The sequence below is a fragment of the Mauremys reevesii genome, linkage group 1 (genome assembly GCF_016161935.1).
Source record: "Mauremys reevesii isolate NIE-2019 linkage group 1, ASM1616193v1, whole genome shotgun sequence".
Taxonomy (NCBI): Eukaryota; Metazoa; Chordata; order Testudines; family Geoemydidae; genus Mauremys; species Mauremys reevesii.
Window position 1 is genome coordinate 321,150,784 of NC_052623.1, and position 26,900 is coordinate 321,177,683.

A 26,900-nucleotide genomic window follows, 5' to 3' on the forward strand; every position below is an offset into this window, starting at 1 on the left:
CACAAATTCCTATTGCAACCAAGTCTTCTTTAGTAAGTACTTGTTCAGAACACATAATAATTTTTGAATGCCTGTCATTAGAAGAAATCATGCTGTCTGCAGTAACTGGCTGAGCTCGCCCTACCGTAAATATCTTCATTTGAACCATGTGTATCATCTCTATCCCTCTTCATGGATTTGGCAGGTAAGGAAAGGCAGTCCTGGTCATTACACAGTAGACTACGGGAAGAGTATTCTACAGAAAGAATGTCCAAAATTCACTGCATTCTCAATCAACTTTATCGCCATTGTTTGCTCAGATTCCAATTTACCTCTATTGTCCATAATGTTGGCATTATCCAAGATCCCGAACTTAGCTCCTCTTCCCAACTCTCCCTATGTATTAATATGGCATATAACTAAGCATGTGAATAGTCCCATTAACTTCACTGGGACTACTGGTGTGCTTAAAGTTATGTACATACTCATGTACCTTGCTGCATGTGCCTAAATCTGCAACATTTTCTTTGCATGACACTGCCTTGACCTGATTTGTGTTGAAATCCTGATACATGCCTTCATCTCCGCTAATCTTCACTATTGAAACTCCTTTTGCAATGGCTTCAGCAAGTCCCACCTTTACAGACTCTAGCATATGTGAAGTGCTGCTTCCCATCTTCTCCCATATTAAAAGGAAGAGCAGCCACAAGCAAAATCTGTCTTCTAACAACATTTCTAGTTCTTTGTTCATTTGGCAGGCAGGGCCAACAGATGTAATGACTTGAGGGAGGATGGACGTTTTGTGTTCAAGACAAAGGTCTGGCACTCAGGCAATCTGGGAGCTATATTTTTAGCTCTGCCATACACGTCCTAAGTGATTCCGGACATCACAACTTCTATCAGCTTCAGTGCTTCCATCTGTAAAATGGGTGTAATATGTGTTTATGACTTGACGGGGGTGCTATGAAGGTTAATACCTTAAAGTTTGTGACAATTGCTTACACTATGGCTATGAAGATCTACAAAAGAATAATGAATATGAGAATTCAGTTCAAAACTGGCTGCTATGTTTTCAAAACCCTTCACATGCTTTCTCCAGTCTGCTCTGCAGATCTTTGCCCAGAGTCACCACTATGCTCCAGCTGCTTTGAGTCACTAGATAAATTGATTAGATGAGCCAGGTTGATGGCTGTTTGCATCACCTGAGCAACACAAAGCACACCGGTGATTCTGGTCCCTTGATTTCAATGGAGTTGTGCCTGCATATACCAAGAGTGAATTTGGCGAAAGTATTACTAATTCTCTGACAGTTCCCTCTGCTCATCTAGCACTGTCTTAGCACTTTTGGGAACTAGTGCCTTCTCGTTTTTCTGCCACATGGAATAGATATCTTATCTCAGAACCTCATTAACTTGCTATTTCTTCTCAAATTTCATTTCCCCCCATGTCTATCACTGTTCTCTCTCTCTCTCTTCGCTGTAGCATCTACTCTCATATAAGCTGCACTACAAAACACATTGTAAAGATGCTATACAATATAAGGGCCTGATCTGCTCCCAACTAACTCAATGCAAGCTTTGCCAGTGATTTCAAAGGGAGCAGGATTGCATCCTCAGGTTCTATATTAGATTTGGGGAAACTACGCCTCTACCTCGATAAAACGCTGTCCTCGGGAGCCAAAAAATCTTACCGCATTATAGGTGAAACTGCATTATATTGAACTTGCTTTGATCCACCGGAGTGCGCAGCCCCGGTCCCCGGAGCCAGGGCCGGCTCCAGACCCCAGTGCGCCAAGCGCACACTTGGGGCGGCATTTTGCCAGCAAGGCGGCAGGCGGCTCCAGCGGACCTTCCACAGTCATGCCTGCAGGAGGTCCACCGGAGCCGCGGGACCAGTGGACCTCCCGCAGTGGCCCCGCGGCTCCGGTGGACCTCCCACAGGCATGACTGCGGAGGGTCCGCTGGTCCCGCGGCTCGGGTGGACCTCCCACAGGCATGCCTGCGGATGCTCCACCGGAGCCGCGGGATCACCGCACCCTCCGCAGGCACGTCTGCAAGAGGTCCCCCGGAGCTGCGGGACCGGCGACCGGAAGCGCGCCCTCTGTGGCATGCCGCCGTACTTGGGGTGGCCAGATTCCTAGAGCCGCCCCTGCCCGGAGCGCTGCTTTACCACATTACATCCGAATTTGTGTTATATCGGGTCGCGTTATATCGGGGTAGAGGTGTATTTCAAATTAGTGCTTTGTATAGGAATATGGGTGACACCTTTTTTGACTATATAAAGCTCATATTATAAAAAGGAACTGACATTTTACAGGGTACCACATTGTGACGAACTGCAGGTTTTGTCAGCACCCCTTCTGAATTGTGGATGATTTAGTCAAATTGTATAATCAAATTACTGTGTCCTAGAAAGTCTATATGGATGTGGATCCACTCAACTTAGCAGAGTTGTGTTAAGTTTCTGCCAGGTCAGAAACAACTGTGAGTGATTGGCACTCAATGATTGTCTACTCTTGAGACAATAGGTTTGCTTTAGCTAGGAAAAGACGTTCCCTCCTCTTGCCTGAAGGGAAGAGGGTTTGGGGAGTAATGGAAACCCACCAGGACAAGAGCGATCCTATGATTAGGAGGGACTTAAAACAAAGGAACACATAGGGACAGGGTCAGGAAATGTGAGGCAGGATAGAGCAATATCATAAAGCTGGGTCGGGGGTGCATGAAAGAGTGAGACCAACTAGCATGTAACAGCCTGCATAAAGAGGGGATGCCTTGCCTGCCTGCTTTCCTGGGCCCAGATGGTTCGCCAAAGACTCCCAAGGGAAGGGTGAATTACTGAGGGACATTGCTTTGAGGACACTTTACTGTTTTATAGGGTTGGTACTCTGCTGTGCTTTATCTCTTAAGTAAAGAGCATAAAGTTGTTAGGTTACGCAAAGAGTGTGTGTGTCTGTGCACATGCGCTGCTTATCCCTGAGAGAGTTAAGCTGTAAACCAGAAGCTTCACACCTTTTGGTGGAGTTCCGGGAGAGGGGTGTGGTTAAGTACTGGGGATTCTGAAGGCTCTGTGCTGTGACCAAGGGGCTACATGGCTGAACAACAGGTTCTAACACTCAGTGCCAGATAGATGGTGTGCACCATGAGTGTGTGCCTAAGGACCCTGAGACTGGGGCAGTGGCTGGACTCCATTCAGACTCCAGGGGGTTGAAACCCCAGGGACCCCAGCACAAAGGATCCCCTCAGAGCAGTCCTAGTGGGTGGCCAGGAAGGGGCACTCGCTAGGATCTGTGACACATGTAAAAAGCATTCATGAACCTATGGGAGTCACAGGAAATGTGCAGGTCAAACTGTCCTAGTGCAGCCTGCAGATTCCAATGCTCCTAATGCAGCCATTTCTGACCCTGACAAGCTGATGCCTTTATATACTGTGCTGCAAGTGGTAGTCAAAACTCCTGGAAAATAGGGGTCTTCTCACCATGAGGATAATCCACCTTTTGTTCCACTAAAAGAACAGAAGTTTTCCTAGACAACAGCCACAACCATTACAGTAATCCTAAAGGTAACCCCAAAAAAGACAGAAGTGAGGAGTCAGATTCTGTTCTCCATTATTACAGCTCTTGGATGTTTTGAGAGAGAAGGAAATACAAGGGCAATAGTGTTTTGCTTACATGATCATGAATAACTATGTTCAAGAAGGGGAGGGGGAAGACATGTCTGCTCAGTGTTAAAACAAAGTATTGGCTTCCTAATTAACTGGAGACTTATTCAAAACTAGCCCAGCAATATGAAAATGACCTTTGAAGATCCAAGTGATAAGTCTTAAGGGGCTAAATACTGCTCACCCTATGCATGCAAAACTTTCATTGTAGTTTGATGGGAGTTTTGTGTCAGGATTTGGACTGTGGTCATCGGCTCACTTGATGGTGGCCGTACACCTGTAAAAACCGTCTCTAAAATGGTCAATTTGCACATCAGTTTTTCTCAAAATATCAGATCTATTTTCATGGGCCACTTTCCTCTCCCCTTCCTCCCCCCCCCACCTTTTCTTCATCTCCTTTTTAATATGTTTTATTCCCATCCACCCCACCTCAATCATCCCATTCTCCTTTTGCATGGTTGGCAAGTTACTTGAAATGCACACAAAATCGTAGGAGAGAGAATACTAGTGCTGCATAATTTAAGATAGGCAGTCATTACACTGCCTCTTCATATCAATTGCTTCAGCTTCTTATGCACCGCAAGGCATATGTGGGATCCAAATCAAGACCTAACAGTACTACTCACACTATATTGCTCTCTTTTGAATGAAATATCTTAACTTCCAGAGAGAGTTAAACTAATAAATCATAATCAAGCAAACATCACTTCTCAGGGAAAATACCTTGTAAATTACTCTGGCTTTAGAGTTTTGTATCACATATTTACAATAACTCTTCTCTACAGTATAGCTATTATACCTGCGTCTATAACGAATCATTTTTATCATCTTTATTTTTCCAGCAGTACTTATTAAACTTCAAATAACCACTGCCAGCAGCAGACAGTGCAAGGTATAAGACTTCAGTGCCATTTAATATGTTCATTGCCAAAAGCAGATTAGAGATTTATGTGTTCTGTGTGTTATGCTCCCTTTTCACTACCACGTTTGCTTTTTATGATAGTGAAACATTTAGGGGCAGGATAAATACATTCTAGTTATTAACTGGAGGCTAAAAAAGATCTAAAGCTTTGACATTGTTATCAGAGCCAAAAAAGATGGCTGCAAAATGGTCAATGTCTCCTATTAATCCTTCGATACCAGTGCTTTCTGCAGGTCAGCTTCACAGAAAGAGTACGGTGCTGGAATTACCTCACTGCAAGAGCAAAAAAGGATCTAAACATCAAGAAAACTCCCCTTGGTGAGACTTTTTAGGAACTAAGAGGCTAGAACCTCAATGGGTATAAATCAGCACAACTGTATGGAAGTTAACACTGCTACATTAGTTCACACTCTAGTTGATCACTATAGATGGAAGCACTGAAGCTGATAGAAGTTGTGATGTCCGGAATCACTTAGGACATGTATGCCAGAGCTAAAAACTATGCAATGGCTTGTATTGGTCAAGATTTTCAGAAGTGACTAGTGATTTCGGATATCTTTGTTGCTTTATTTTGAGACACCTTAAAAAGGGCTTGAAAACTGAGGCACCCAAAATCACCGGTTACTTCTTAAAATCTTGGCCATCGGCTTTATAGTCACTTCACAGTATTAGTTTGGGGGCGATCACTATAATAAACAGAAACATCACTGACAAGCTGTATTCAAATCTTGCACCCAAGCCACCTCCAGCTGTGATTTTGTTACATCTCAGAAAATAAGCAGGATCCCCTGGGGTCAAATTTGGAGGGAATCTTTCTGGAACTTCTGAGTGGTGAAGGCATGGGGGCCTATGTGCTGCATAGGGGTGTTGTGAGGATTTATGAATGTTTGCAAAGGGCTTTGAAGAGAAAATATCTCCAGAACTGCTCACCTAAATAAACCTCAGGAAGTCAATCCTATTAAGATCACCGGAACTGCTTGGAGTGCCAGAATTCGTCCCTAAGTAATATTAAGAAATCAGTAATACCTTGCCACAGATCTAGGAGGCTTTTTGATGCTGCAAGTGGGGGTAGGAAAGGACACTTGGCCCAGTGCTTAAAAGGTGCTAGCTTGGGATTTGAGAAACTTGGGTCAGTTCCATGCTCTGCCACATGCTTCCTATGTGACCATGGGCAAGGCACTTAGTTTCTCTGTATCTCAGTTCCCCCTAGCTATAAAATAGGAAATAGTCTTCCCTACCTCACAGACTGTTGTGAGGCTAAATGTATTGAAGATTGTGAGGTATTCAAATACTGTTGTAATGGGAGCCATATAAGTACCTTAGATGCAAGTCCCATATTGCATCAGACATGTAGATGTAAAACTAAAGTCCTGCCCATATGAAGTCATTAAAGATCCTATGTTACTTTTCTAATCATTCACTGTCCTGACCAAATTCCTGTTTTGATAGTTAATACTTTACCCACCTAAATTCATACTGTAGCTTCACAGTTAGGTGCTGTATTCTTCTTCACTTCCTTCCCAAATGTTAGCTAGTGGTGTTGTATTTTGTTAAATGCTGGTTGTGTTTTACCTACGGGTGGGTGGTTTGGGATGAATGGCACCATAACAAAACCAATAACAAAATATAAATTGAGATCAATAAAAGGCTTATTGAAGAAAACTGATTCCATACTGTCAGTGGATTTTATTATATTTCTTGGGTACAAAATAGAATCATAGAATCATAGAATCTCAGGGTTGGAAGGGACCTCAGGAGGTCATCTAGTCCAACCCCTTGCTCAAAGCAGGACCAAACCCAACTAAATCATCCCAGCCAGGGCTTTGTCAAGCCTGACCTTAAAAACCTCTAAGGAAGGAAAAATAAAAATAAATATCGACCAATAAGTAATATTTATATAGTTGTTCTGTGACTATATTCAGTAGTCCCCATCCCTCTCTTTTTTTTTTCTATAGATCACCAGTCTTGTTGCATTTTATTCATTTAGCTTTCTTTTTATACTTCATTGAGAATATTGTACATCCAGCTTGTTAGCTTAAAATTTATAAAACGGCTCCAATGTTAAACTTCTTATTGTAACGGTAGGCTCAGTTTTTGGTTTATTGTAAAAGCAGAAGTAAAATATGAATCCCACTGAGGTGTTTCAAAGGGTAGTTCTAAATTAAACAAATGCAATATGAAAGGCCAAGATCTTTTTTAAGAAAGCTTATAGATGGGTGGCAACTGGCAAGCAAGGGAAGGCCTTGGGGAATGCAGGAAAAATATACTGCATTCAATAGTCTCCAGAAGAGAATGGGACAATATGCACTTACACAATGTTATAGATAACAGATCATTATTGAGACTAGAAATGGCCCAGACCCACACCTGGGTCTGGATTACAAACACCCCATCAAAGAAATTGAGGTCTGAATTCCAAGCCCCACCCCCCTTCACAAAAGTTCAAGGACCTCATATTTTTGGTTTGAGCCCATCGCCAATTAAAATCAGAGTTTAAAAGTGTACATGGTGGTAACTGCAGGGAGCAAATCCTTTTCACAATCACTTGTGCAGTGGTTACATTGGAAAAGTGTCCTTTGTAGTTTGCTAGAGTAATTCTCACAATAGGACTTTTTTCCTTATTAGAATCATAAGTCATTTACCTTGGGCCCAGTTCTGTTAAGTGCTGCTTGCCTCCTGAGAGGTGCTTGTCCTGAGCACACAAAACACTCACTGCTAACAAGTGGAATACAGAGCATTCAGCACCTTGAAGAATTCATTACTTTTTTTCCTTAATCGTGTGAGCTCTATCAACTTTTTTATTCTGCTTAAATAAGCAATTTCTTTGTGCTACAAAATTCTGACTAAATTCTTTAATCAGCTTTTGTTCAGAAACTGTTTATTTCCATCTGCATTACAAATGTAGGATTTAAACAATCTCTCAACACAGCATGATGCAGCCAGTGATCTTGTCAGTTTGTCCTGTCCTCTCAGGGATACAGATACTGGATTCTGTACTTCTGAAGAAAGGAATTAATAGGATTAGAAAAACACTAAGGTCAAGAGGTTGTCAAACAAAAGAAAGCATACTGCAGTTCTAAAGCATTTTCATCCAGTACTGGGAATTGTAATCCATTTGTGCTAAAGACTCTGCTTCTGCTCATTATACAAAAAACATGAAAGCCTGCTATATTTTGATACTGCAGTTTGGCCTACTGGGAACCATAATTAAAACACATTTGAGCAAATGCAATTGTAGTCATTATTAAGCAACCAAAAGTACAGTCAACCTAGCAAATATGGCATTATCTGAGTATTACAACATGTGAGACAGCAATCAAATAACCTTAATAGGTTCTATATTTATACAGCATATCAGCTATTGCTAATATATAATGCCCAAGTGGTTTACAAAAGCAATTCTATGCATCCATGAAAGAAATGTAAGAATGTAGTCAAGAGTATCTAATTTTTAAGTGCACTGACAGCTATTATGTAGAACTCAGTTCATTATGCAGATAAATAGCCTCCATTATTTTGCATAAAACTCCAGGCAAGTGTTTTAAATCTATATATCTAAAGCCTTCTTTTGTAGCTCCAGTGGACAATTGCTTTTTTTTTTTAAACCTATTTAAGCAGCAGAATAAGCACATTATACATCAGATATTCATAATAACTCATCACAGCAGCTTTTTGCTCCCTGAATTTCTTCAGTCTTGGGAGATATGTATCACAGATTTGTTTTGACAGCTTTTTTGCCTTACTACAATTTCATATATCAGACTAAATAAGCATTCACTTGAATCTCTTTTTGTTCTATTGAAACCGAATGAAAGTGAGAAGAATAGACCTCCACTGCATACAAAAGGCTAAGCAAGAAAGGTGAAAAAATGTGTCTGACCTTGTAAAAGACTCTGCTTTCTAATTGAAACCTATCCTAAACAAGCTCAAAGTTGGGGAGAAATTGAGCACAAACAATTCCTTACTATATTAAAGATTTGCCCTTCTCTCTTGTACATTTGTAACCACCAAGCTCCACGTGAGTGAGCTGCATTTAAGTACAAATACGAGAATCATTTGCAAAATAAAAATAAACCTACCCACACTGAACTTTTGTTATTTGTAGAAGAAAAATCAAACTAAACTTTGTATAAGTTTCTGAAATATTTAGTTAAAGGATTGTGTTATTTTTCCTCTGGCTTCCAATTCCCTGTCAAGATCAGAACCAAAAGAAATTAAATACTGCAAGACTTTTCATCATTGTAATTCTGCCCATGACTGGAGCAGGCATGCTGGAAGTCTCATGAGAAAGTCTCTCCTCATGGGATGTCAAGCCCAATCATAGAGGCTCAAAAAGTTTAGTTAACTAAGATGATCATCCACTGTTTCTGAGGTTACCCAAACTCAGCCCAAACTCTGAATCGCTTGAGATTCTATCACCACTATCTTTGACCAGGCCAACATACATATTTTAGAGGTAACATTTATTATTCTGAGAATGTATTTTTCCTTGTTATTCTAGAGTTTTTTGTGAGCATTAGCCTGTGATACAATAATATCAACCTGACTTAGGTGCACATCTTCCTTAGTGTACATTCAAACTGGGCTTGTGCAGTTATGGGTGTGACACTGACAGACCAGCTCAAGCCAAAGCCAGTTAACTTGTATATGCATATCAAACAACGGTTATGTATATTAATGTGCATACAGACTAATTCACTTGTATGCTAATAGAAATCAAAGTTGTGTCAAAGGGTATTGTAGTGTAATCAGGCCAATTCTTGTGTGTTAGTTTAGTTCAAAGGAAATGTTAATGGTATTGTCTTCATGTATCTATAACCTGTTGATTGCTATCACATTACATTATGTATATGCCTGTAACTTGTTAAACCTAGATCAAAAGTGTGTGTTAGTGTTCAGATGAGAATGTACTTGATGTATAAACTTCATGAGAACTAATGAAGGATTGTTGTTTGCTATTACATTACCTTTTATATTGTGTATATCACTATAAATAAAATTACCCGTCAAACTCAGTTGGAGCCTTGGAAATGTAAATGAAGAATAGTGCTAACTTCAAAGCAATTGGTCACTGTGAGTAAAAACACTTATCAGATTGTTGTCTGGAGAAGCTGATTCATAGGCAGATCCTTTATCTCTGACTGTTTGGACTCTTACAGGGAAGATACCAAATGCAAAATAGTGATCTCCAGAAAGATCTAGATTCCCTGAAAAAACTTTTGGGAAACTAGCACTGTATTACATGAACTGCTATCATTTTGGACTTATACATTTTGACTCACCTGTTCTTATATTTTACCTGCTTTAACCTCTCAATAACTCTATTCTTTGTTCTTAGCTAATAAGCCTACAGTTAGTTTACTAGAGAATTGGCTGCCAGCATTGTTTTTGGTGTGAGATCCAGAGCACCAAATTGATCTGGGATGAGCGACTGATCCTTTGCAATTGGCAGTAACCTGATGTGGTTTGATTTTTGGTTTATACAACCTTTTATCATGAAGTCCAGATTGTCCAGCTGGGAAAATAAACTGAAGAGCCTAAGGGGACTGTCTGTGACTCCATGGTAAGACTGGTATAGTGATCCAGGAGTTCGCCTTTGTTATTGGCTTGGTGAAATCTAACTACAGAACATACCACCAGTTTGGGGTGTCTGCCCTTTTTGGCACTCACAGTTGTGAGCCACTCCAGATAGCATGACAATGTGTATGCACAACTCTGGTGTGTGCGTGTTTCTGAGGGAAGAATTTAATCTCTAAGGTGAACACTGCCCTTTACTGTTTACTTAGAAATGACAATACAATTAGAAAAAATACACCTACAATTATGACTGTCTTTTCAAAGACTGTACTATGTACCATGTATCACATCAATAGCAAGCCTTATAAATTAAAAGCTTCTTTTGATTTTACATAATGCACAATGTTTTCTGAACAGGAATTTGTGTATGCCCATGTGGTGTTAGAGGTGTGCATTCAATCTGGTTGAAATGGTGGGTGAACCTCTTCTTTTACAAGGTAGGCTAACGGTGGAGATTGGACTGGAGCTTCTAGCTTTTTGCTTGAAAAAAAATAAATTTAAACTTAATGGTGGGATTTTCAGAGTCTCTCCGCACTGGCCTAACTCTGCTCCCATAGCAGTCAAAGACCAAATTTCCATTTACTTCAACAGTAACAGAGGTAGGCCAAAAGTGAGCGGTTTTAAAAATAGTACAGTATAAGATCAAAGCCTTCCTGTAATCACCAATCATCAAATTTTGTCATCAGATGCTAGTGCATACGGCTGCCACTGAAGCCACTAGATTATTCAGACATGCATCTAAGGGCATATTTTGGCTCAAAGGAATATATTAGAATGCAGAGTTTTCATAGCGAACACTCTCAAGCTCTGCTCAGCCAGCTGTTGTAACTTCCAGTGCCCTTCGTTGCTGAGATTATTATTGCATTAGTCCTAATTAGACCAATTTTCAAACATGGGTCCTTAATAGAACATTCAAAGCTTACATTTCAATGCTACAATTGATTCTTAAGTGTATAGATTCCAGAACTGAAGTGCCAGGCTGAGCATCCAAATGCAGAATGTACATAGCCTATTAAAGCGCCCATATGTAAAAACTGGTCCCTGTTGATTCCCGTGAAGGGAAACAGTGAGTCAGTTGGGTGCTCTGAGTTCTGATAATAGACTCCTGTCTAATTATGAAGATGTAAGGCTTTACAGAGCAGGATCACAATGGCCTGTTTCTCTACTGCCTTGCGTACTGCGTAGTCATGCCTGTGCAAAATGAGTGTAAATCAGAATGGTAGCCTTTTGCAAATTTGCACAGATGTGGAGGACTACACAAGGGTCAAGGCAGTGGAGAATCAGGCCACACAGATTTAGATTCAAACTTCCCCACAATATAAGCATCTGGGTTCAGAATTTTGGTCCAGTCCATTATAAACATAGGAGACAAAATTGTTGTTTTCCAGATCTGTGTCAGAACTTCCTCAGAGTTCAAGGGTATTTGGATTGGGATTTCAGTTCCAATCCAACTCCAGATTCACAGAGCCAGATCCTCGGCCCTGCTAAAGCTGCTTTGCATGGCTCCATTGATATAAAGAATCCTTAAAGAAGAATCCAGCCCCACTGCTCTTCTGGACAGAGCATGGCTACACAAAAGGGGATGTGACTGGTGTTTTCTGGTGACCAAAACAGCCCTTTCAGGCAGTACATTATGCTAGAGAAGTAGTATCCAGAGACCTGAGTTTCAGGACCGAGCAAAGGTGGCTTGCATCTGCCCTATCCTGAGCTGCTCTAGGTGCTGAAAGACTGGACCCTAAGATCTGGCCTACAATATCAGCAACATCCTTCCAAAACTCTCATCAAATTTCTTAGTTACTTCCTATAATTGATAGCATCTAGATCATATTTTAATCCAATTTCAAAGCATCTACTTTGTACATCAAGTTCATTTGAATGCTTAAATGCATTTTATGGCCTCAACACTGCAGTGAAATCTAAGCAGGCAGGTCCCTGTGCCTGCATGAACTCCCATTGACAGGGATCTGCCTGAGCAACTTTGACTAAGGACAAAGGCCTAAATTATTGGCCTTTCCTTATTCACACTTCTGGAAGCCCGAAAAAAGCTCCTACAATCTCTCCTCCACAGGTCACTGAAAAAAGCCAAGCAAAAAGCCAGACAACTGCTTAACAGGAAGTTCATAATAATACTTGGATGTGAGTTAACCTTTTATGACAGGGGTTCTCAGACTTTTGTACTGGTGACCCCTTTCACACAGCAAGCCTCTGAGTGCGACCCCCCCCTTATACATTAAAAACACTTTTTTATATATTTAACGCCATTATAAATGCTGGAGACAAAGCGGGGTTTGGGGTGGAGGCTGACAGCTCACGACCCTCCATGTAATAACCTTGTAACCCCCTGAGGGGTCTCAACCCCCAGTTTGAGAACCCCTGTTTTATGATATAGTGATGTTAGTTACAATGTAGTTACACTGCAACTGCAGTGCAATTACACTGTAGTTTTGCTTTTTGATCTATAGGATTAGCACTACACTAGTCACACTTACAATATTTCTGACCATTTGAGAGACTTAAAAATTCCATTGGAATTCCTTATTATGGGCCTGATTTTTCAGAGGTGCTGACTACTTGCAGCTTCCATTGACTTACATTGGATTTATCAGTGCTCAGCACGTCTCAAAATCAGGCTCAAGATGTATAGGAAATACCTGTTCAAAGTTCAAATAAAAACATAGGTGTGTTGCCCAGTTTAAAAAATGGAGATCCTGGAAGCTTTGAGAGATGTCTGATCCAATATACATGAAAGATCCCAGCCACTTTCAGATAGTGAAAACCAGGTAACAATAATCAGGCTCAGACCTCAGATAATCGTTGTTCCCTCTTTCACAAAAGGGAATCTACATACATCTGAAACCAAAACCTGATGCCAACAATCTCATCATCTATCCTTTATTCATCAATCTCTCTTTCCTAAGGAGACTCACAGTGTGTTGATCACCAAACTCCAAAAGCACCTGATCTCTGTCAATGTCTCAGCCTTTTCACAAGCCACAACAAAACAAAGGCTGGAAAAAAATAATTTAAAAACATCCAAGTAAGAATGGTGATGTGGGGATTCAAACCTGCATCAGCAGGACTCCAGGTGGGTGGGGCATCTACACTGCCACAAGGCAGCTTTGGCAGAGCTACTCTCAATGCACCATACATCCTGGGAGACCAATCACTGCAGGAAGTGCCATCCACAGCATAGATGACTGGCAGCTCCTCCCAGACTTACTATTTAAGCCTGGTATAGCAAGAAATTGTCTGTGCAAAAAGACAGATCCCTTACCTGTTGTTGAAATAGACCCGCCTGGCTCCTGCCTCCTTACCCTGCCATCTGGTTCCTGGCTATTGATTCTAGACTCCAGCTGCCACCTCTGACTCAAGCCCTCAGGCCTGATCACCTACAGCTTTAACCACTGGACATGACTGCCCATGTCCTAGTTCCTGACAGCAGGGAGCAGATCCCTTTATACACATATGCAAGCCAAATATTTGTTTGGGGCGACCAGGTACTAGGGTAGTGAGTGCAATAGAAACACAGGAGATAAAACAGATTGGGCAAAACAGTAGAAATAAAACTCTGGGGTGGGATTTTCAGAAGTTCCCAGCTTTGGCCAAACTCTGCACCCCCTGCAGTCAAAGGTAAAACTCCTATTGATTTCACTAGAAGCAGAGTTATGCTAACACTGAAGACATGTCTACACTATAATCAGCATTGCAGCATGGATACCCAAGCTAACTTTGATCAAAGCAGCTCACTAAATATAGCAGTGTAGCCATAGCAGCATGGGCTAGCCATCCAAGTACATACCTAGGGGTGATTGTGTCCAGGTAACTATCTCAGCCACCACCTGTGCCACTGTGACTACACTGCTATGTTCAGAGCGCTAGCTCCATTGAAGCTAGGCTAAGGAAGCCTACACCTGCTGCAATCACACCTTCTGATTGCAGTGCACACATACCCCAAGTATTCGGGAAAATCACTCCCAACAATAGGGTGGCTTTTTTAAAAAAAAAAGAAAGTAATAATATTTTGAGATGTGAAGCAAATAATAAAATAAGAAATCACATAGAAATACAAGACATTGAATCTTTCTCACCCACTCATATGCCAAGAGATCTGTAAACTAACACTCTAAAAATTAAATTAGCATGGAAAAATCCCACTGTCAACCAAATGCAGCATACAGTGTATTTGCTTCAAAATGATGTTACGTCTTTTCAGTCAAATGAGAGAAATTTTGTATAAAATCAGGATTGTCATTTTGTGCTTTTGTGGCATCATTGTAAGGTGTCAGGATGCTACCCAGGTTTTCTGCAAGATCCCTACTGAGGGTGTCAGAGTGAAAGTGCCTCTTCTTCATTATTCTATATAATTGCAAAAGGTCATTAATAGCCTGTATAGGTCTGTTGTTCAGAGTCACTCAAGACAGAGCTGGTGGAATTCCATCTGGTTGGCACCTACTGTAGCTCTTCTTTGAGCTGGTGCACAGACACATTCTCTTGCATCTGCAATTGTTGGAAATGTGTAGGATAACAATGTAAATGTGGGATGTGTCTACACTCATTTAAGCTCCTTCAGCTGAAAAAACACCTTTTGGAATCTTTTTGTAATAAAATGTCTCTGTCTCTCCAGTTTCTCTTCAACCTTCTCTCTCCCACATGAATATAAATAAAAGGCTTTTGCTGCTAAATTATTCTGCTCACTGACAAAAACAGAAGAATCACGAAACAAGGTTAGCTGTAGCTTAACTAATTGTGTGTGTTTCTTCTGATTCCTGCCCTTCGCTCCCCTCCCCACCCATTCCCAGGCCACGCTAGCTCCCACATACATCACGATCTCTCCACTGAGACAGAAAGTGTGGGTGATTATTTCCATTCACATTTAAACATTTTGTAACCCTTCTGCCAAGTGGAGTCAGTAGCAACAAGGGCCAGGTTCAATATCTAGGGGTTCCTCTTGATCATACAAAACAGGACTGACCCGAGCCATCACCCAGTAACCTGGGAAAATTTAACCCATTCCTGGGCACCTATAAGAGGCAATACTTCCCCACTGGCAAGCACTGAATCTGTGTATAACAAAAGAGAACTTTCAGTGAAAGGGAGAGGGAGCCAAGTATTAATTTGGGGAAACAACATAACCACATTCTAAAGCGTGTGGCCATAAACAAACCCATTTCCACCGTGCATTGGCCAATGTCCTTTGCCTCAGGTCCCCACCTTGTGGTCGTAAAGTCTGATGAACAAATGTCCTTTCAACATATCACTCCCCTCTCCCTCTACTGCACCGTTGGCTGTTCTTGGTTAACAAAGACCCAGAGATCAGAGGTGCATTCACAGAGTTCACCTTTCACCTATTAGGGCAGGGAGAAGCATCAATCAATGCCTCTGCAACAGGCTCACAAGTGCCATTGTCTCTCTGCTGACACTATCTGCTGCCAATGGCCACAGATGTTTGCTGCCCCCATGATACCATATTCTGAGGTTCCTCCACTTAACCCAGCTCTTAATGATTTCAAAGAGTAGTGGGGGACCTTACAGCCACTGTAGCCTCTGTGTCGTCTTGCACTCTCCCCGCACACACTCTAAGGCTTAGCTCTTAAACCAGCTCAACAATGGTGTCAGCACAAAAAATCACCAGCCAGAAACAAGGAATCTCAATTGAGTCTAATCACCTCTACATAAGAACCCAAGAATGGCCATATTGGGTCGGACCAAAGGTCCATCTAGCCCAATATCCTGTCTTCCAACAATGGCCACTGCCCGGTGCTTCAAAGGGAATGAACAGAACAGGTAATCATCAAATGATCCAACCCCTGTCACCCATTCCCAGCTTCTTGCAAACAGAAGCTAGGGACATCATCCCTAATAGTCATTGATGGACCCATCCTCCATGAATTTATCTAGTTCTTTTTTGAACTCAGTAATAGTCTTGGCGTTTACAACATCCTCTGGCAAAGAGTTCCACAGGTTGACTGTGCATCTGTCATTAAACACTGGAGAGAGGCAGGTCAAATGGTGTCTAGGACTCTTTAGGCAAAGTCCACATCACCAGGTAGGAACACCTGCTCCCACCCAGTCTCACCTTCACTGAGCTTCGGAGTCCCCCTATCCCCTGCTTGGCAAGTGAGGTTCAGTTTAATGGTAAGCAGTTTGGGGCGTGCCCTTCTAAGGGGGCACAGAGAAACATTCAGGGAGTACAGGGGGGCCCAGGCCAGCCCCTATAGGGGGCAGGGAGGGAGCACCATCCAGCCCCGCTCTTCCCTCAGCTTTGCTCCGGCCCCAGCTCCGGCTCCACTCGTTTAGGGTGCCCCCTCAATCAGGGCAAGCTAAGTTCAGTTCTGTTGCCCTTTACTCATACAATAAGGATAACGACAGACTATTACTCCTGCATTCAAATACTACTGTGATTTGTAGCCCAAAATCACCTAAAATTGATTATTTTGGCAAAGCAGTTCCATCTGCTGCATACCTAGATAAAGTAAGCGTGTCTGAAATCTTTCACCCCGAGTTTATCACTAGATTTCAGGGGGAGCTCATTCAGACCCTGTTTACATCCTTCTCACAACCAAGAATTCGTCATCCCAGCAAATCACTCTCCATATTATACCAATTCCACTAGTTCTCCCCAAAGGGTTTGAGGACACCTACTATGTTTGCCACAAGCCTGTGAGCTAAGTGTATTGGTTTTTTCACTAATCACCCCCAGTAAATAAGGCCAGTACATTAAATGACAGATTTCTAGCATTCTACTTCGGCTTTCATCACAAAACTAATTTTGATGATGGGCCTGAAATTCATTTTTTGGTGAAAATTCATACAAGCAAAGCTCCATTCATCTGACTGTTTGTGAAAAGCAAACCCAAAGTGGGGACAAATCTGGCAAATCAAAATGTATTTACTAATTCTCTGAAACGCTTATAAAACAGTTTTCTCCCTCTGGTATTTGTCCATCGCTACTTCTTACACACAAACTCCCACTGATTACTTATAAAATTGTAAGCTAACTAACACATTCAATGCGAGAGCTGATAGACCAAGATATGTAAGCCCAGCTTCTATAATATATATGCCACATAACAGAGTTATCAGTTAGAGGACCACAGGGGGATGAGACTAAATGACTTCTTGAGGTCCCTTCCAGACCTAAATTTCTATGAGTCTCTGATACTAAGAAATGGAATCATCTTATTTTTAGCAGCCTGCACTCTTTTGAACTTATACATCATAAGGCTAGAGTGTATCCATTGAGCTACAGAACTGTGAGGAGTCCTTTCAATGCTGATAGATAATCTTAATTATCATTGTTATCAACATAGCAATACATTTTTCATGTTTTTATTAATCTGTTCTTTTATACCCATTGATTTCTACATTAATAAAGGCCTGGTCAATATCAGCAACACCCTTGTGATTCTTTCAGAGCAGCCCCATCTCTCTCCCTGATACACTAACAAAACGTATTGATTCTTAAAGCACTTAGAGCACAACCCTTCATTTTGAGGATAGAGTCGTCAGACACATTTGGATGCCTCAAGTCCTGTCAATGTCTGGGTTTGGAAGACAGGTGTTCAGAATTAAGATTTACCCTTTGCATTTTGGATGAAAAGCAGCTTTGCCAAATGCCCAAGTAATTATGGTAACTCGATGCATCTGGAAATATTGGATTTGGATGTGAATGGTTCCCTACTGAGGCTGCTAGGCTTCCTACCTCGGAGCCTGCTGAATCAGCACTATCTCCAATGACAATGCTTGTCAGAGGCAGAAATGTTTCTATACATGCTGATTCACCATGACAGGGAACTGAACGCCCAGGGGGACGTGTAGGAGATCTTTAAATAGTATTCAGTTACTAGCTTTATTAATTAAAATGGCAAACATATTTAGAAGGAGGGCTCAGCTTGAGGGTGAGGGGGGTAAGAATTGCTGAGGAAAGGAGTATCTTACTATACTACACTCTTATCATTTGCTTCAGTGCCAGTATAAAAATCTGAATGTTCCATTAACAAAATCTGCTTTAAAATAATGATTTTTTTCTCTCAAGGCTTATGATTTGCATATTTTCCTTTCTTTTCTGTACAGCAAATCTAAAGGCAAACATCAACTAGCTGCAAATACTACAGAGAATCACTAAATATAGGACATTATGGAAATATGTTGAACACACTTGTCAGCACTGTATTAGAACAGGGCTGCACAGCAGAAAGATTCCTATACTGTTCATAGCTGATTTCAGCACCTTTCTTAAGGTGTGAGCTCCCACACAGATTTTATAAAGTGAGGTTTTTGCAAATTGGTTCAGGGATCCCCCTCCTCCACCCCAGAAAATGCATACCAAAAACCTGTTAATGCAGGTTACATCAGTTCTTCATCTTCTAATATTTTCAGAAATTAATTATTTCATTTCAGACTAGGGAAGTCTGAATCTCCCTTGGCTGAAGTATTGCCAGCACAGCTGCATAAAACATTTCAGATTAAATGTGAGCCACAGCTAACAGAGTGAATTACCCCAGCTGAGATTTTCCATCCAACACCCACAGCAAGTAAACAATTGCAAACTTCCACATTTTTTCTGTGATGTGAAGTCAATGCCCATGACATTATGATGTTATGTAGCAAGGGACATCAAATGCAATATGTCACATCAGCAGAAAATGCAGAAATAGTGAGGGAAAAAATACTTTCACAGACTATTTTTAGCCTTCACAGGAAAATTGCTGTGAAACTGTATAGGAGAGCTCACAAATACAGCAGCTTGCAACCTACCAATCCTAAGGCAATAATGGAACATTGCTATTTAATGAACAGCCTTTCAACCTTTAGCTGCACAATAGTTCAACAGAATAGAAGAAGGTCCGAGAATCTCTATGATCCCTCAAACAATGGGTATTGCTAATGAGATCACTCCATCACTGATTTTTTTCCTGTTCATTTTTCTGTGAGGATCATGGTATTTCCTTAGATCCTATCTCACATCCAGAGCAAAAAGTGACAAACTTTTCCCTCTCCAGTTTGCTCCCGTTGAACCAGGTTAATCAGTTTCATTTCTTACAGAGAACAAAAGCAACAGTCTATTTCCCAAGAAGGCCAACTATTGTGAGTGGGGAATAAGGAAATGACAGATTTAGGTAAAGCTGATCTAGATGAAAGTAGCCTGTGTTGCCATCAAGAAATAGATAACGAGAGGATAACTTAGAAGAATAGTAATAGGCTATTGCAGCTTTGAATCATTGTCTTAAATCTAGCCCTGATCTATAGTGCCTGAAAGCAATTACCGTTGATGACTCTGTAAAATGAGTTGGTAGTTCCAATTTAGTGCTTCATGAACACATCACATCACACAACCCCCCCGCCCACCATGACTATTATTAATCATGTTTTTATAGCTCTGCCTCTGGGCAAACCAAGAACAGGGCCCCATTGTGCGAGGCATCATACAAACACAGGATAGGAGACAGCCCATGTCCCAAAGAGCTTACAATCTAAATAAACGATACAGACATAGTTTAGGGTAGAACACACAAATGGAATGAATAGTAGGATGGTGGCAAATGTATTGTCAGTTCCATAATTATATTTTTGGTTGGGGTGGGTTTAGTTAGGAAGGGATCGACTACATGGGAAGGGAAGCATCCTTGCTGGAAGTCTCACTGGACAGAATAAGTGCCAAATGGTACTTACCTAGGGCTTGTTTACATGGCCCTGCAGTTCAGTCTACGGGAGCATAATTTTGATTTTTAAAGGGGGATTACTATTTCATATCTACCTGTATTCACATACGATCAAGTGTAGACTGAAGTTTATTCAGAGATTTTCTGCCCATAAGTAATAAAATTATTTCTTCCAGTGCTGGAAGAGAATGATGAAGTATATAGTTTCTGGAATGTAAAAGCAACAGAAATGTATTTATCCATTCACTAACCTGGGAATTTGAAATGATATTTTGTTTGTCTTTCTGTCTTATAAATTTTGCTGGTTTTTCAGCATCTATTTATTTCTCTGTTGCAATCAAAAATAATGGACCATATTATTTTCTTCTTGACTTCAGTGCATCTGCACAAATTTATACCAGCAAAATTTTGAAAAAATTGGCCCACTGTAAGATCTTTTTAATCATACCAGTTATCAGCCAGACTTCTGGAAGACAGAAACTGAGGTTTCCCTTTCCATTAGCTTTCCTTATAATGAAATGGCCATATAATAGGGTTACCATACATCCGTATTTTCCTGCACATGTCCGGCTTTTTGGTTCTTAAATCACCGTCCAGAAGGAATTTTTAAATATCTAAAAATGTCCAGGATTTTGCCACATCAGTCGGGATGCCCTTTGTCCCTATATTGGGGACCGCTCACCTCATCGCGCACACCAAAGTCCCAGGGCTGTTGGTGCTTCCTTGGGCAGCTGCCAGCACCTGCCCACTGGCAAGAGCCTGCAGTGTGGGCAGCCCCTAGGCACAGAGGCAGAGGGGATCTCTGCGTGCTGCACTGGCTCTCTCCTGCCCAATCAGAGCTGCAGGGGTGGGGTTTGCAGGTGCTGGCAGAGAGCCCTCTGCCTCCCCGACCCGACCCAACCCTAGGAGCCAGAGGGACCTGCCGGATGCTTCCAGGGAGCTGCCTCAGGTGAGCACCGCCGGGACTCCCCACCTCCTGCCCCCCGGCAGGTCCCTCTGGCTCTTAGTGTTGGGATGGGTCTGGTTGGGTCGGGAGAGGCGGAGGGCTCTCTGCACACTGCCAGCACCTGCAAGCCCCGCTCCGCGGCTCCGGCAGCTCCCATTGGCGTTTTTCCAAGTCAATGGGAGCCACGGAGCTTGCGCTTGTGGCGGTGCAGCACGTGGAGACCCCTCGGCTGCCCCGATCCTAGGAGCCAGAGGGACCTGCGGCAGGAGGGGTGAGTAGGTGAGCGGGGCAGGGTGAAGAGGCGAGCGGTGAGCCAGCAGTGGTGCGGGGGTGAGTAAGTGACCGGGGGGGGTGAAGAGGCGAGGGAGCCAGGGGCTGGCTGGCTGGCTGGCGGGTGAGTGAGGAGGCAAGGGGAGGGCGGGGAGGGTGAAGAGGTGGAGAGAGAGAGCAGTGGGCAGGGGGGGGGGGGGAGGCATATCATTTTTTTATATATTATATATATAATATAGATGACATGTAGCATATAATGTATAGTAACACAACACAACAACAACAATATACAATGTTGGTACTGGATGCACACCAAATACACACCCACCCCCGAGTCCTCTCTTTTTTTTTGTTCAGATAGATATGGTAACCCTATATAATAAGCTTGGTTTTTTTACCTACCTACCCTTGTTTGTTTTTTTTTTTTTTTTTTTTTAGATCAATAATCCTCTCTCTAGTCAGTCATACTTATAAAAAAAAAGCTTACTCTCTAAACAATAAAAAAAAAAAATAAATAATAAATAGAAATTCTTACAGATATAGTGACATTTATATAGAGATGGCATGGTCAGTGTCATGTTCAACCTTTGGGCTAATAATGGCTTATCCTATAATCTAACTTATTATTTGAATTCCATCTCTAACATGCACCTTGTTTAATTCTCTGAATGCCTGCTAATCGAAAGCATGCACCAAGGGAACTAATACCCTCCAAAAGGAGAGAAAAAAAGATAAATCATGTGCTACAACTGATACTAAATTCATCTTTTACTTCTTTCTTCCACCTACAGTTTGATCTCCTCTGGTGATTTTCTTCATACCATTAGCTAAGAGCTTTGTTGTCAAAAAACATATGAAATTAAACAAAGCAAGATGAAACTTCCTAAATACCTCATGCCCCTAGATATGAGGAGGCTACAGTACTGAAGTAACTCTCTACCCCAGGAATACTTTAGCTTACACTGTCTCCGCTAGCATGGAAAGGCTGCCTTGCTTTCATTCCCTCTAGAGGAATCATTTCTATGAAATATCCCTTAGCACAATACCTTTGACTGCTTAATACTTTGTTTCTTGCAACTTTTTTTCTCTGAACAAGCTAATATAAATTTCTATCCCCACTGAAATGAGTCATCTTTATTTTTCCATCCTACCATCCTCCTCCTCTATTTTTGATTACTATTCTTTTATTCCTCCAACTTACTCTCAATTTCTGCAATCTCAAAAACACTGCTTTGTCACTGGTGAATTTTCATTCTATTTTCAGACTGCAGCATAACCTGGGAAATATTACAGTTTATAAAAGGTGGGGGCCACTGATTTCTTTCTGTGAGGAATGCTCAGGGCCACGTCATCTGCTTTACAACTACGAGGAAGTTAGCAAAAGTGCTTTGATATCAATTACAAAAGAAGCAAGAGATACTGTCCTTCAAAGCTGCAAAAAAAGGGATTTGTAGAATGTTCTGGTATATGATACTTTAATGTTAACCTCCCTAATTAAATGTTAGCTTTTTAATTATAGAAATCATTAGATTAAAGATCGGGTGATGAAGAATTTAAATTTAATTTGGCTACTACGGAATATGAGAGACATGCTATTCAGAATCAAACCATGAGTACTTAAAATTAAGGGCAGCTCAGGAAATGCCACATCACATTTCAAGCCACAGTCTATTCTACTTATGTTATCTACCTTACTGAGAGCGAAATTCTGCCCTTTTTAAAAAATGCATACAAGAAAAATTTCTGCTGATCTCTGCAGGCTATGAGAGCAATAAAAGTTATATAGTACCCCGTCCTTTGAATTTTCGCCAGTCTAATTGCAAGTTACATGCCCATATCCATGCTTCTGGCACATATGGTTTAACCCATACCTATACCAATGCATATACTTAATCATTTGGGGATGAAATTTCTCCCTATGCAGAGGATCAGTCCAAAGTCTAGGTACAATTAAGCCCCACTTAAGGCCTCAAAATAGGGCGTAAGTGGTACATAGGGCTTGTGCTGGGTCTCTGCACTGTGGAGAATTTCACCTTTGTGTGTCAATCAACTCCTTGTTCAACATATACAATATCTTCACACTAACCTATGCAGAGGGATTTTTAAATAAAGGACATGGGCAGACTTCTTCAGCATTTCTGTTTCGATTTAGCTAAGTATCTATACAATAATACAATGTGCAGAATACACTATGAGGGATGCTTTTCATTTGAAAACATATTCAGTGGTGAGAGAATTGTATCCCCATAAAAGAACTAAATATGTATTTCTTAATTAATTAGTGGGAACTGGATTTGGCCCTAAGTGAACAAATGAGCAATTAGTCCATACACCACAATGGTTTCAAATACCACATGGACATTCTCAGCTTAACTGTGTAACTGGTATACTTTTGAAAAATAATTTTTGCATTACATTTATGGCAGATTTGACCAAAAGCTAGGTAATTTGCTTGCTCATGTTCTCACCCAATCAAGTGCATCTGTCAGAAATCATTTCACACCTATTTTGGTTTCCCTCGCTTTTACTTTTCCCTTTTGAAATGGTGCCACATGGAGTAGCTGTTCATTTCGTTCACTTAGGGCCTGATCTTAGGGTTCTATTGAAGTGAGTGGAAGTTCAATGGAAGTAATTGTGTGAATAAATACCACTGAACGTAAGCAAGAGTTGCAGAATATACTTTTAAGAGTTTAACTGGAGATGAGCTAAAACAAGAACATTGGATCATAGTCGCATCAAATTTTGGAAAAGTTCAGAATCAAACCCTTGGATCTGAATCCACCTTTCCTATGAATTCTGGATCTGATCCAAAAAAGAAACTTGAACCTGAATCCTAAATCCGATAGGGCATCAAACCCAACCTCCCAAAACCTAGGGTAAATATGATCGATAACCCAACCCCACACTCTTAGTTTATGTTTTCAGTGAATTTGCTTTAAAAAAAATCCAAGTTTTTACAAACATCAAGGAATTTTGGGTGCGGTATAATTACAAAGAATTTATCATTATGGTCTTTGGGGAATTTTGCTAATCAGATGCGGTGAACTGGACGAGATATGACTAAAGATCTACAAGTATGTTAATGGAGAAATAGCAATAAGAGAGATGTTATTTAGGATGGTCCAAATGAGGATTAATAGAGTGTAGCAGGGCAGTCACCCCGCTCTGATTTAGAAGGGGTTAAAAGCCAGCCCTTGGAGAGGGCTGGGAGCCAATCAGAAAAGGCTGGGAGGCAGCCAATCAGGCCCAGGCTGAGCCCTATAAAAGAGCTGCAGGGCTAGAAGGCAGTCAGTCTCTCCAGCTTTGGAGAGAGATGGACCTGGCTGCCTGAAGGAGAAAAGGGTTACTTTGGACAGAGCAGTGCTAAGAGGAGCTGATGAGCTCCAGTCTGGCGAACTCCCTGCCTGAGGATTTGCATCCAAGGCCTGAGGAGGTACTGGGGCTGTGGGGAGGCAGCCAGAGAAGGAAGAGGCAAGAGGTCCAACCAGTTTGCCCCTGAGGGAAGGGGCTAGATGGAAACTGGCAGTGGGTTACTGAGGTGGTATTAGGAGATTGGGGTTACCTGGGGAGGGGAGGACCCTGAGTGTGGGGGTACTGTTGTGGGGCAGTATCCAGGAGAAAGGGCACTGCGGGCCAGGAGTGACATCGGACCTGAAGCATAGTGGTGGAGACTGATAATGAAAAGACAAGTAGAGACAGCAGGAGAGACACCGGCCAGCAGGAGGCGCTCCGAGGCTGGGATGCACTAATTCCCAGCCAACCAGCAGGAGGCGCTGCGGTAGTGAGAGCACAAACTGTTACATGGGGTAAGATTAAAAGAAATGTAGACTGGATGTCAGGAAAGATTTCATAACACAGGGAGGTAATAAATTGTAGAATGGTCTCCTGAGAGAACTAGCAGAAGCAGCATGTCTTGAGCTGCTGGAAATTACACTAAACAAAGCAGTCTTACTGTGGGAGAGAAATGGACATGATCCTGTAAAAGGATTTTCAAGTGACCTTGACTTGGTCTCCCATTTGTGTACATGCAAATACTTCCCCTCTGTCATATATGTGGTGAGAATGCTGAAAATGCACACACAAGTGTTGTGCAGACAAAGTTGAACATGAAGTTATAGAAGCCTTTTTTTAAAAAAGTTTGCCAGCTCTGATTTATAAGGTATTGTTTCTTAAAAGAGAAATCTGTGGATGTGTGTGCATGCAAATGTTGAAAAGACTGTTTTCATTAAATACCTGGTTGATAAGCAGTCAAAAATGTTCTGCTGGCCAAGGCTAATGTTGCTTCTTCATTCTACAAAATAGCACAACTTGAACTCTCAAGAGGCTAGCATTTTTGCCATTGCTCCATGGTTCTTTTAAGGGAAAATATGAAAATAACTGTAGAAGACCATAAATCCTTACCGAAAATGAGAATTGCGAGTCTTGGGAGGTAAAAGCAGCTATGTGGCAGATGTTCAAATGGTAAAAATTAAGAGCTTCGTTATGTGGCAGCAGCTTGTTGTGCACTGAAATCATATATCATACAGTGCATTTTCTTTCCCTCTTTACCTTCCCATCTGTCTCTTAAATTTATCACTGGTTATTGGGCATTACTGCCTTTTAGAAAAATTCTGTGTCATAAATTTTATGCAATTCTCAGAAGCCTACAAAGTTGAACCTATTAAAAATAAACATTTATGCACATTGTTACTATTCTAGTAACAAATCCTGAGGGACCTAGCATGCTCATGGAAGCTTGAAAAAAATGTGGGACTGTTGGGTGAGGGGGGGACAACTAAGATCTCATGCAGTGGATTCTACATTCTTTTGTATGTGATGGAGATCTGCACAGCATGTTGTGAAGTAGGAAGGAATGTGGACATTTTGAGGTTGCAGAAAGGGGCATGGCCAGTGGGTCCGTCCATGCAGAGACTCATGCCAACAAAACAGACATACGGAAAGAGCAGCCAGCCATGCCCTCTATTCCTCCCCATACCCTGTAGAAGTTAGTTGTGTGGGTGCAGGTTATGAGGTGAGGATTCTATCCCTTTCAGCACCCTCAATTTCCACAAGAAAAGAAATTATAAATTGGACTTAGTTCAAAGGCTCAGATTGGATGCAGTGTTTTATTTTTTTGTTCTTTCCTTCCTCTCCCTTTTTTCTTTTTTACTTCATCTATTGTATCCCCGTTTCTCTCTCTCACACACACTTCACTTCAACTCTTCATTTCCTTACTTAACTGTTCCTCCTCAGTGCTAAGCTCACTCCCCCCCTCTTCCCACAAAATCCACACACAAAAACCTCTGACTCGAGTTGGGAGGTGCTTAAAGCCCAGCCTATCTCATTGTTGGGAGGGGGCGGGGGGGGGGAGAATAAAATTGTAGCTACTGCCCTCTCTCGCACTCCCATCTCATCTTTCCTATAATTCATTGTTCTCCTTTTCTTCTCATCCAGGATTATCCAAAGTACCGGCTCCATGTCAGAGAGAGAAGACAGCTGAAAAGTGTTGAAAATAGCTACTAGAAACAGACAGTTGTGATATATACTGATTTATGGCAAAATATAGGAGGGTTATCACTCCTGTAGTTTTTCAAGACTATTGCTCATGAATCTGCCTCTTTCATGGGATTTTATTATCATGCTATTTGCTATAACCTAAATAACTGAATGAAACAATTGTCTTATTTAGTGTGTTTAATATATACATGCTGCAGCAATATTTAGCACTAAGTAAGAGCATTCCACCCTTTGGACAAACATGGCACCAGCACGCTAACTTGTCTTTCAGCAATTTACTTGATTAGAATCCGGTAATCAGAACTGGTGGCCTCTGGTCAACTTCCCATCTTCAAACAGGAGATCTCATGCTCCCTAATTCCCATACAAAGATACTTGAATGGATTAAAAC

General features: G+C 41.5%; 1 protein-coding gene and 1 long non-coding RNA gene across 2 annotated transcripts in view; one reads left to right on the forward strand and one right to left on the reverse strand.

Annotated features, from left to right (window-relative positions):
* Positions 1–26,900, reverse strand: part of GRM8 (glutamate metabotropic receptor 8) — a 485,373-nt gene that overhangs the window by 290,581 nt on the left and 167,892 nt on the right. The gene's annotated exons all lie outside the window — the stretch shown is intronic.
* Positions 24,705–26,768, forward strand: LOC120390736. The gene is made up of 2 exons (XR_005591126.1): positions 24,705–24,819; positions 26,447–26,768. It is a non-coding gene; the product is annotated as an uncharacterized LOC120390736 (long non-coding RNA).